Here is a 12,205-nt window from a genome sequence, read left to right as displayed (position 1 = left end):
TTACATTCTTCTTCTTCTTCTTCTTCTTCCTTTTCTTACATTCTTCATATTCTTATTCAACAATTATTATTCTACATATTCAACTTCTTCATCTTCTTCCTATTCTTCTTCATCATATTCTTATTTGTGTCAGGCATTCCTGTAGTTGTTATCTAGAAATGTTAGAAGTTTACACCTTCCGTTCTGCCTGTCACAAAAGATTTACAACAGGATTTGTCCGCGTTCAGTTTGGCCTGCAGAAGCAGGCCTTTTCCAGGGGCACCACGAGGAGGAACGGACTCACCCCCATACACTGCTTAGTCTTCTTCTGCTTATAAATAAGATATCATTTGCTCAGAGTATTAGTCTTATGCTTAATGTTCTTCTGCTTTGTTTTTTTATGCTTCTTTGTCTTCTCTCTCTTGTTGTTCTGCATCTTGGTGGTTGTCTTCCTGTTCTTTGTCCTCTTGAACCAGCTGACGGTACTGGCACCCGGAGGGGCAGCAGAAGGAACAAGAGCCAATGGCACTACCGAGAACCAGCTGACGGTGCTGGAACCCGGGAGGTACCTGTGCTACAAAGCACTACCAAGGACCAGCAGACGTTGCCGGAACTCGGATACCGAGATGGAGACACCTAGGCCAAAGGCTCTGCCGAGAACCAGCTGACGGTGCTGGAACCCGGATGGGTAGCATAAGCTGCAAGAGCAAATGGAAATAGCGAGGACCAGCTGACAGTGCTGGCACCCGGAGGGGCAGCAGAAGGAATAAGAGCCAATGGCTCAACCGAGGACCAGCTGACGGTGCTGGAACCCGGTTACTAAGCAGGAGGTACCTGTGCTACAAAGCACTACCAAGGACCAGCAGACGTTGCCGGAACTCGGATACCGAGATGGAGGCACCTAGGCCAAAGGCTCTGCCGAGAACCAGCTGACGGTGCTGGAACCCGGAGGGGCAGCTGAAGTTACCCCTGAAAAGCAAAGTTGGCATGCCGCAAGCTGGCCGCAGTTACCGAATCACACAGTCCTACAGGGGGTGCTTGTCCTACTGGCACTACGGAACAAGCCTTTATTACCAGAACCCGCAGTCCACATAGGAAGCACCTAAACTGCTGGCACCCTAGCCTCGGCTAACCCAACCGCAACACGACATGGCAACTTGGGGTGGCAAACTGACATTGACACTTCCCGGAAACAGCAGGCAGGGCTGGAACCAAGCTGGGCAGGAGGGAGTACCCGTGCCAAAGTCAGTTATGAGCAGCAACTGGCGATGTTGGAGCCCAGGGACAAGCACTTAGCAGGCTGAGGCCTGATGTGCTGTCAATTGGGAGGCAGCAGGACAGATTGCCATCAAAACAGCAGGGGAACAGCTGACGTTACTGAACCCCACAAACACAGGAGCTAGTGTTTTACTCTGTGAAGACGGCACTTCCGAGCAACAACTGGCTGTGTTGAAGCCCAGGGACAAGCACGGAGCAGGCTGAGGCTGCATTGAAGAAATTTTAAGATCGGTTGTAGACTTCTACTAATTTTAACCAAGCTCCACTTAGGCCTGTGGCTTCACTGATATTCGTATTTCCCCTGTCCTCCAACCCCGCCAGTTACAGCTCCGAAGTGGCGTCTGCACAATCCACACTTGTTCCTGTGTTACAGGTGTTCAGTCCGGTCAGTTAACCCCCTGATGTGTGTCCGGCAATGTCGCCTGCTCTGTCCACATTCCCATAACTAGTTATGGGAATGTGGACAGAGCAGGCGACATTGCCGGACACACATCAGGGGATTAACTGACCGGACTGAACACCTGTAACACAGGAACAAGTGTGGATTGTGCAGACGCCACTTCCGAGCTGTAACTGGCAGGGTTGGAGGACAGGGGAAATGCGAGAGACAGTGGAGCCACAGGCCTAATTGGAGCACGGTTAAAAATCAGTAGTAGTAGGACTGTGTAGGCAGCAGGAGACTTTGCCATCCACACAGCAGGGGATCAGCTAGCGTTACTGAACCCCACTGAGACACGGGAGCAAGTGTCTCTTTCCGTGTGGACGGCACTTCCGAGCTACAACTGGCTGTGTTGAAGCCCAGGCAAAATCTGGGTGTAGGCTGAGGCCTACTGTCTTTGGAATGCGGAGACAGCAGGAGAGACTGCCATCCACACAGCAGGGGAACAGCTGACGTTACTGAACCCCACTGAGACACGGCAGCAAGTGTCTCTTTCCGTGTGGATGGCACTTCCGAGCTACAACTGGCTGTGTTGAAGCCCAGGAAATAGGAGGGTGTAGGCAGAGGCCTACTGTCTTTGGAATGCGGAGACAGCAGGAGAGACTGCCATCCACACAGCAGGGGAACAGCTGGCGTTACTGAACCCCACTGAGACACGGCAGCAAGTGTCTCTTTCCGTGTGGACGGCACTTCCGAGCTACAACTGGCTGTGTTGAAGCCCAGGAAATAGGAGGGTGTAGGCAGAGGCCTACTGTCTTTGGAATGCGGAGACAGCAGGAGAGACTGCCATCCACACAGCAGGGGAACAGCTGACGTTACTGAACCCCACTGAGACACGGCAGCAAGTGTCTCTTTCCGTGTGGACGGCACTTCCGAGCTACAACTGGCTGTGTTGAAGCCCAGGAAATAGGAGGGTGTAGGCAGAGGCCTACTGTCTTTGGAATGCGGAGACAGCAGGAGAGACTGCCATCCACACAGCAGGGGAACAGCTGACGTTACTGAACCCCACTGAGACACGGCAGCAAGTGTCTCTTTCCGTGTGGACGGCACTTCCGAGCTACAACTGGCTGTGTTGAAGCCCAGGCAAAATCTGGGTGTAGGCTGAGGCCTACTGTCTTTGGAATGCGGAGACAGCAGGAGAGACTGCCATCCACACAGCAGGGGAACAGCTGACGTTACTGAACCCCACTGAGACACGGCAGCAAGTGTCTCTTTCCGTGTGGACGGCACTTCCGAGCTACAACTGGCTGTGTTGAAGCCCTGGCAAAATCTGGGTGTAGGCTGAGGCCTACTGTCTTTGGAATGCGGAGACAGCAGGAGAGACTGCCATCCACACAGCAGGGGAACAGCTGACGTTACTGAACCCCACTGAGACACGGCAGCAAGTGTCTCTTTCCGTGTGGACGGCACTTCCGAGCTACAACTGGCTGTGTTGAAGCCCAGGAAATAGGAGGGTGTAGGCAGAGGCCTACTGTCTTTGGAATGCGGAGACAGCAGGAGAGACTGCCATCCACACAGCAGGGGAAAAGCTGACGTTACTGAACCCCACTGAGACACGGCAGCAAGTGTCTCTTTCCGTGTGGACGGCACTTCCGAGCTACAACTGGCTGTGTTGAAGCCCAGGCAAAATCTAGGTGTAGGCTGAGGCCTACTGTCTTTGGAATGCGGAGACAGCAGGAGAGACTGCCATCCACACAGCAGGGGAACAGCTGACGTTACTGAACCCCACTGAGACACGGCAGCAAGTGTCTCTTTCCGTGTGGACGGCACTTCCGAGCTACAACTGGCTGTGTTGAAGCCCAGGAAATAGGAGGGTGTAGGCAGAGGCCTACTGTCTTTGGAATGTGGAGACAGCAGGAGAGACTGCCATCCACACAGCAGGGGAAAAGCTGACGTTACTGAACCCCACTGAGACACGGCAGCAAGTGTCTCTTTCCGTGTGGACGGCACTTCCGAGCTACAACTGGCTGTGTTGAAGCCCAGGCAAAATCTGGGTGTAGGCTGAGGCCTACTGTCTTTGGAATGCGGAGACAGCAGGAGAGACTGCCATCCACACAGCAGGGGAACAGCTGATGTTACTGAATCGCACTGAGACATGGCAGCAAGTGTCTCTTTCCGTGTGGATGGCACTTCCGAGCTACAACTGGCTGTGTTGAAGCCCAGGCAAAATCTGGGTGTAGGCTGAGGCCTACTGTCTTTGGAATGCGGAGACAGCAGGAGAGACTGCCATCCACACAGCAGGGGAACAGCTGACATTACTGAACCCCACTGAGACACGGCAGCAAGTGTCTCTTTCCGTGTGGACGGCACTTCCGAGCTACAACTGGCTGTGTTGAAGCCCAGGAAATAGGAGGGTGTAGGCTGAGGCCTACTGTCTTTGGAATGCGGAGACAGCAGGAGAGACTGCCATCCACACAGCAGGGGAACAGCTAACGTTACTGAACCCCACTGAGACACGGCAGCAAGTGTCTCTTTCCGTGTGGACGGCACTTCCGAGCTACAACTGGCTGTGTTGAAGCCCAGGCAAAATCTGGGTGTAGGCTGAGGCCTACTGTCTTTGGAATGCGGAGACAGCAGGAGAGACTGCCATCCACACAGCAGGGGAACAGCTGATGTTACTGAATCGCACTGAGACACGGCAGCAAGTGTCTCTTTCCGTGTGGATGGCACTTCCGAGCTACAACTGGCTGTGTTGAAGCCCAGGCAAAATCTGGGTGTAGGCTGAGGCCTACTGTCTTTGGAATGCGGAGACAGCAGGAGAGACTGCCATCCACACAGCAGGGGAACAGCTGACATTACTGAACCCCACTGAGACACGGCAGCAAGTGTCTCTTTCCGTGTGGACGGCACTTCCGAGCTACAACTGGCTGTGTTGAAGCCCAGGAAATAGGAGGGTGTAGGCAGAGGCCTACTGTCTTTGGAATGCGGAGACAGCAGGAGAGACTGCCATCTCCACAGCAGGGGAACAGCTGGCAGTGCTGAACCCCACTAACACTTGAACGAATGTGTTTGGCTCTGTGGAGACGACACTTCTGAACACCAACTGACGCTGTTGGAGCCCAGGATTACGCATGCCGCATGCAGAGGCCAATGGGCAGCGGTTTTTATGGAGGTTGTTGACTACTACTGATTCTAACCATGCTCCACTTAGGCCTCTGGCTCCACTGTCTCTATTTACCCTGGCCTCCAACCCCGCCAGCTACATCTCTGATCTACACTTGTTCCTGTGTTACTGGTGCTCAGTCCCGTCAGTTGATCCCCTGATGTTTGTCCGGCAAGTTCGCCAGCTCTGTCCTCATTCCCACTACTGGTTATGGGAATGTGGACAGAGCAGGAGACCTTGCCGGACACACATCAGGGGATAAACTGATGGGACTGAGCCACAGGAACACAGGAACAAGTGTAGATTGTGCTGACGCCACTTCAGAGATGTAGATGGCGGGGTTGGAGGCCAGGGGAAATAGTAGGTCTCTGGCTCCACTGTCTCTAAGTTGGGCACGGTTAAAAATCAGTAGTGGTTTGAATGTTGATGGAGCTGGTGACTTTGCCGTCCACACAGCAGGGGATCAGCTGGCATTACTGAACCCCACTAACACAGGAGCTAGTGTGTTTCTCTGTGCAGACGACACATCTGAGCGACAACTGGCTGTGTTGAAGCAAAGGGATTATAGTTCAGGTGGTAGAAAAATGAACACACCAGCAGACCTGGATACAGTTGCCAACCACTAATTTAGTCTGTAAGAGGAATGGCAAAGTCTTTGGAGATCCAGGCCTTGTTCATTTTCAGAAAAGTCAGCCGGTCAACATTATCGGAAGATAGTCGCGTGCGACGGTCTGTTAGTACACCACCTGCGGCACTAAAGACGCGTTCCGATAATACACTGGCAGCAGGGCAAGCCAGCACCTCCAATGCATACTGGCTAAGCTCTGGCCATGTATCCAGCTTAGAGACCCAAAACTTGAAGGGGGAAGAGCCATCTGGGAGTACAGTGACAGGGCAAGACATGTAGTCTGACACCATCTGACGGAAGCGTTGCCTCCTGCTGACTCGAGGCGTCGCTGATGGTGTAGACAATTGTGGTGGACACACAAAACTTTGCCACATTTGGGCCATAGTGGTCTTGCCTTGTGCTGCGGCACTTCCTCTGCTCCCTCTTTGTGCAGAGTTTCCTCCACTGCCTCGACGCACAGAGCTGCTTTGTAAAGCACTAGCAACAATGCTGTCGGGTGGAATGGAAAACATTATGGACTGCACCAGTGACTCTTCGTACTCCCGCAGTTTACGCTCCCGATTCAACGTTGGTATGAGCCTTTGTACGCTGTCCCGGTAGCGAGGATCTAGGAGGGTGTACACCCAATAATCAGCCGAGACGAGAATGTGGGCGATGCGGCGGTCGTTTCTCAGGCACTGCAGCATGAAATCAACCATGTGCTGCAGACTCCCAACTGCCAAAGAACCGCTGTCCTCTGTTTGAGGCGTGACCTCGGCCTGCTCTGCATCACCCCACCCTCGCTGTACATACTGAGTAGAGGTTTGTGTACCTCCCTCCTCTGGAGAGATGTCTTCCTCCTCCATCGACTCCTCCTCATCCTCCTCACAAAGTGTCCCCTGCCTAGGCCTTTGTGAGGAAACACGTAGCGCAGACTGTCCAGAAGCAGATGGCATTTGGGACTCCTCATCCTCCACCTCTTCCGAAACCTCATCCCTTAGTGCTTGCAGTGTTTGTTGAAGCAGGCAGATAAGGGGGACAGTCATGCTGACTAGTGCATCATCTGCACTCACCATCCGCGTGGATTCATCGAAGGCACACAAAACGAGGCAGATGTCCTTCATAGAGGCCCACTCAATGGTGCTGAAGTGTGAACGGCGCACAGTGCGACTTGTTTGCGCCTGATGCAGCTGTACTCCATGACTGCTGCCTGCTGCTCACACAACCGCTCCAACATATGTAACTAGGAATTCCACCGGGTGGGTAGGTCACATATGATGCGATGTTCCGGAAGGCCAAATCGTCGCTGCAGAGCAGCGAGGCGTGATCTTGCCGTGCTGGAACGCCGCAAGTGAGCGCACTCTATGCGGACCTTGTGCAACAGTGCATCAAGATCCGGATAGTCCCTCAGAAAGCTCTGCACGACCAAGTTAAGCACATGTGCCAGACATGGGATGTGTGTGAGGTTGCCTAGGCCAAGAGCTGCCACCAGATTTCGGCCATTGTCACACACTACCAAGCCCGGCTGGAGATTCGCTGGCCCAAACCACACATCGCTCTCCTGCTTGATAGCATTCCAGAGCTCCTGCGCTGTGTGGCTTCGATTCCCCAAAGAAATTAATTTGAGTACAGCCTGTTGACGTTTGGCCACGGCTGTGCTCATATCGGTCGTAACAGGCTCCTGCTCTGCTGTTTCTGAGGAACTTGAGTAGGAGGAGGAGTCTATGTGTACAGACTGGAGTCCTGCAATCCGTGGCGTTGGAAGAACACGTACAGCGCCACTCTCCAGATCTGTACCCGGCTCCACAACATTGACCCAGTGGGCAGTGAGGGAAAGGTATCATCCCTGTCCATGGTTACTGGTCCACGCATCGGTGGTCAGGTGGACCTTGCTACTAACTGCGTTTAGTAGCGCATGTTTTATTTTGCCCTCAACATGTTTCTGCAGGGCAGGGACGGCTCGCCTGCTGAAATAAAAGCGGCTGGGCACGTTGTATTGGGGGACTGCCAATGCCATTAAGTCCCGGAAGGTGTCAGTGTCCACCAGCCTGAATGACAGCATTTCAACTGCCAGAAGTTTGGCAATGCCAGCATTCAGAGACTGTGCTCGGGGATGGTTTGCCGAGTAAGGGCGCCTTTTATCCCATGCCTGTGCTACCGATGGCTGTGATGGATGGGAACGTGCTGCTATGGGTGGAATCTGACAGGGTCTCCGGATAACAGTGGCAGAGGTTCTTCCTTGGCGATCCTGTGAGGAAGCCGAACCAGCAGTGTGTGAGCTGGAGGAAGAGGCCCAAACACGAACTGAAGAGGTGGTAGGTGGTGCTGTACGTTGGCCTACGTCTTCATGGTGTCTCTGCAACTCCAACTCGTGCTTGGTGCGCACATGTTTCCACATATTTGTGGTATTGAGGTTGCTGACATTTCTCCCTCTTTTGACTTTCTGATGACACAGCTTGCATTTGACAAAGCAAATGTCATCTGCAACTGTGTCAAAAAAGGACCACGCACTGCAAGTCTTGGGAGCGCCCGTTTTGCCTTTGGAATGAGGAATGCTCCTAACGGGTGCCGAAGTGGAGGGTACAGGCAACCAAGTCTTCCCCCTCCCTCTGCCTCCTGTTTTGGCCGGTAGGGGAATCTCTTCCTCCGAGCTGCTCCCACCACCTTCCTGTTCCTCACGCCATGATGGGTCAAGGACCTCATCATCTTCCCTCCCCTCTTCAAACAGCTGCTTCTCCGGGGTTGTCTCGCCAGCACCGTACGCACCAGAAAGTGGCAACTGAGTCTCGTCATCATCTGATGCGTACTGAGGTGTGCTGACCATAGGCACTGGCCCACTCGCCTCTTCAGATTCAGAGGGACAAAGAAGTTGCGCATCACTGCATACTCCCTCTTCTTCACATTCAGGAATGCTGCTTGGCTGGCCCCCTCTTTCCAAGCCAACAGATTCCGAGAACAGAAGTAGAGACTGTGATGGCTCCTGTCCATGTCTCTCTGACTGCCTGGGCACTTTGGCAGGTGGTGAAGAGACAGATGGTTGCTCTTCGGTGCTCTGGTCCTGAGAGGCTGTGGAAGTAATTGAAGTCGATGCGTTAGCTGCCATCCATCCGACAACGGCTTCAATTTGTTCCTCCTGCAGCAGTGGGGTACGTTGAGGTCCTACAAAGCTGCGCATAAAGGACTGTTGCCTGCTAAAACTGGGGGATGCTGATCCACTGGTGCCCGCAGCAGGCCCAGAATCCCCACGTCCTCTCCCTGCAGAATCCCCACGTCCTCTCCCTGCTGAAACTCCACGCCCACGCCCACGCGCCTTACTCCCTGCCTTCTTCATCTTGCCAGACTGCTTAAGATAGGCAGAAAAGTACAAAAGGGGGGCCTTAGTGTGCTTATTCCTGAACAGCTGGTTACAGGTACAAGAAACACTAATTTTATGAAGTGTGTGTGTGTGGACTACACTTTAATAGGAGCTGATGTGGCCTGCACAAGTTCCAAATGTAGTGTTTGGTGAACTTTTTTTGTGGTTTCTTTGTTGGAAACAAACTCAAAGTATGTGAACAAAGAATTGAAACTGATAGTATCACCAACTTTTTGGAGCTATTACAATGCAGGCAGGTAACCTACAATGCAAAAGATGAGGCTCCAAAAAAATTGGGTAATACTAATCTGGCTGCGCCGGCAGGGCACAAGCCAGAAAAAAAGGCTCCTCTATCTACTCCTATATAGTGTTTGCAACCAACCAATGTTGATGGATACGGATGGATGCACACTAATAGGAGAAGAAAAAATGAGCTGCACTCAAAGACAAATATGTGTGAGGCAGTGACGCACGTTGAGCGTCCTACAACCAGAAGTAGCTGCAGGACACTCTACTCAGCGTGAGCTGCACTCACACACAGTCAGAGACCCCTCAGACAGCCGTGAACAGTGCAGCTAAGTGGGCACTGACAGGCTGCAGAAAGGCTCCGCTGTGTACTCCTATATAGTGTTTGCAACCACCGTAGATGGAGACGGATGGATGCACACTAATAGAAGAAAAAATGAGCTGCACTCAAATAAAAATGTGTGAGGCACTGACGCACGCTGAGCGTCCTACAACCAGACGTAGCTGCAGGACACACTACTCAGCGTGAGCTGCACTCACACACAGTCAGAGACCTCTCAGACAGCCGTGAACAGTGCAGCAAAGTGGACACTAGCACTGAAAGGCTGCAGAAAGGCTCCGCTGTCTACTACTAGTGTTTGCAACCAAGGTATATGGATACGGATGGAAGCACACTAGATTGAAATTATGTAAAAAATGCAGCTCAAAAATTAAAAGATGTATGAGGCAGCAGTGAGGCACGCTGGGCAGCCTACAACCTGACGTGGCTGCAGGACCCACTCCACAGCGTGAGCTGCACTCACACAGCCCTTGCAGACAGCTGTGAACACTGCTGCTAGGGCAAAGAAGGCTGCAGTGGTGGTTTATGTAGCCTGGGTAAAGCACTAGATGTTTGGTGGAATCGCTATTTCTAACTGTCCCTCACAGTCTTCTACAGCAGCCTGTCCCTAACTGAATTCACAGCAGAGTGAACCAGAAATGGCGGCTGCGGTGGCTTTTATAGTGCATCATGACATCATTTCGGCAGCCAATCACAGCCATGCCAATAGTTAACATGCCTACATGCCTAACAGGATGTGCCCACACTTCGGAGGATTCCCATTGGCTTAATCAAAGCAAGCAGGCTCATAGCATGATGGGAACTTCCGATTCCGGTATCCGATATGACAAAAGTATCGGAATTCCGATACCGCTAATATCGGCCGATACCCGATACTTGCGGTATCGGAATACTCAACACTACTGGCTACACATCATCTCCTTTTCCTCTCACTGTCTGGGTACCTCAGGGCTCAGTCCTTGGCCCCCTTCTCTTCTCTCTACACAGCCCCAATTGGACTGACCATCAGCAAATTTGGCTTTCAGTACCATCTTTATGCTGATGACAAACAACTATACGTGTCATCCCCCTACCTTATCCCCGCAGTACTACAGGAAGCCAGTGACTGCCTGTCTGCAGTCTCCACCATCGTGTCTGCTCTCTGTCTGAAACTTAACCTCTCAAAAACTGAACTTCTGCTCCTGCAGTCTACTAACCTCCCTAAATCTGACATTTCCCTCTCTGTGGGTGGCACTATAATAACACCCCAGCAGCAGGTGCGCTGTCTGGATGTTATATTTGACACCAATCTCGCCTTCACATCCCATATACAATTTCTTGCTGCTTACACCTAAAGAATATCTCTAGAATATGCCCTTTTCTCACCATGGAAACAACAAAAACCCTCACTGTCGCCTTGATCCACTCCTGCCTGGACTACTGTAATGCTCTGTTGGCCTCCTCGTTACTCGACTTTCCACTCTCCAGTCCATACTTAATGCAGCAGCCAGGGTCCTCCATCTGGCTAATCAGTACTCGGATGCGTCCGCTCTTTGCCAATCGTTACATTGGCTTCCCATTCATTATAGGATCCAATTCAAAGTACTTGTTCTCACCCACAAAGCTCTCCACAGTGCGGCACCCCCCTACATCTCCTCCCTCATTTCTGTCTATCGGCCTAACCGACCGCTGCGCTCTGCAAATGACTTTCGACTAACCTCTGCACTTCCCACTCCTGACTCCAAGACCCTTTTGACAAGACTAAACAAGCGCATGCGCAATTCCCCGATGGCTGTAGGGTTCCCATGCATTTCCTCTAGGATTTGTAACACCTTGGTAAATGTGTTTCGCTCATGCGGGGGCCGGAACATGACAGAGCACCTTGCTTCTCCGTCCAGGGTCATCATGGCAATCTTTGCCTGCATCCCGGGGGTCATGGGATGTATCCCCAATATACCCTTGACCTGCTCAGTCCAGTCCCATAGTAAAGTTTTGCTCCCTGTGAACTTTAGGAGGTTGCTCAGCATGGCTCCCAGTGGTATACTGGCCCTTGGGGCACCCATGGCAGCTTTGTCTGTCAATTCCGAGCCTGTGGATTGCATCCTGCTGACTATGCCCAGTGTGAGCAAGGCCGGGATGCAGTGAGAGGCAGAGCAAGAAGTTAATAAATTTTACGGCTTTAATTGAACAGGGTTTAACTCCTCGCAGGGAGATAAAGGGTTAAACGAGGGAATGAACAGTACTATTGCAAAGGATATGCAGAGTTAATGAACAAGCTAATGGAAATTCTTTTGTACACTTATTTTGTCAGGAGTTCCTCAGACTGCAGATACTACTTGGGGGTTAGTAGAGCTAACAACAGCTGGCGTGATGCTTGTCCAAGAAGGTTCTGTTGGTAACAGAGGTCTGTCTTCTGGCGGTAGTGGTCGGTCTCCAGCACCTTCCGCTGAGCCCCTAGTCCATATGCATATGCGGCCAGAACAAACAAGGCCGCAGCACCATCAGGGTCCACAGTGAGCGGGCAGGTATATGCTGGTAAGGTGGGCCACGTATGTCTGTCCAGTACCCGGTTTCCGCTATGCAGTATGAGCGCTGTACTCATGGTCACGAAGCACACGGATCCTTGCTCTCTGCCAGTTACCAGGCTCACTGCACTTCTCTCTCTGGAATCCCTGCTGGTGATGGCGGGAGTACACGGACGAGGGCCGTCGCAATCCCCCAAGAGACTGAGCCCTCGTCTCTCTGTGCTGCGCGCTGCTTGTTCCTGCCAAGACTCACTGCTGCTGCATGCGCTATGGCTGTAGCCGCATAGCCACACCCCCTGCTTCCGAGTGCAAAAGTGTGCCTGGTCTCTTCCTTTTTCCCCCGGACAACAGAGG

Source organism: Dendrobates tinctorius, unplaced genomic scaffold (assembly GCF_039654945.1).
Source record: "Dendrobates tinctorius isolate UK_male_01 unplaced genomic scaffold, ASM3965494v1 ptg000029l, whole genome shotgun sequence".
NCBI lineage: Eukaryota > Metazoa > Chordata > Amphibia > Anura > Dendrobatidae > Dendrobates > Dendrobates tinctorius.
This window is presented reverse-complemented; position numbering follows the sequence as displayed.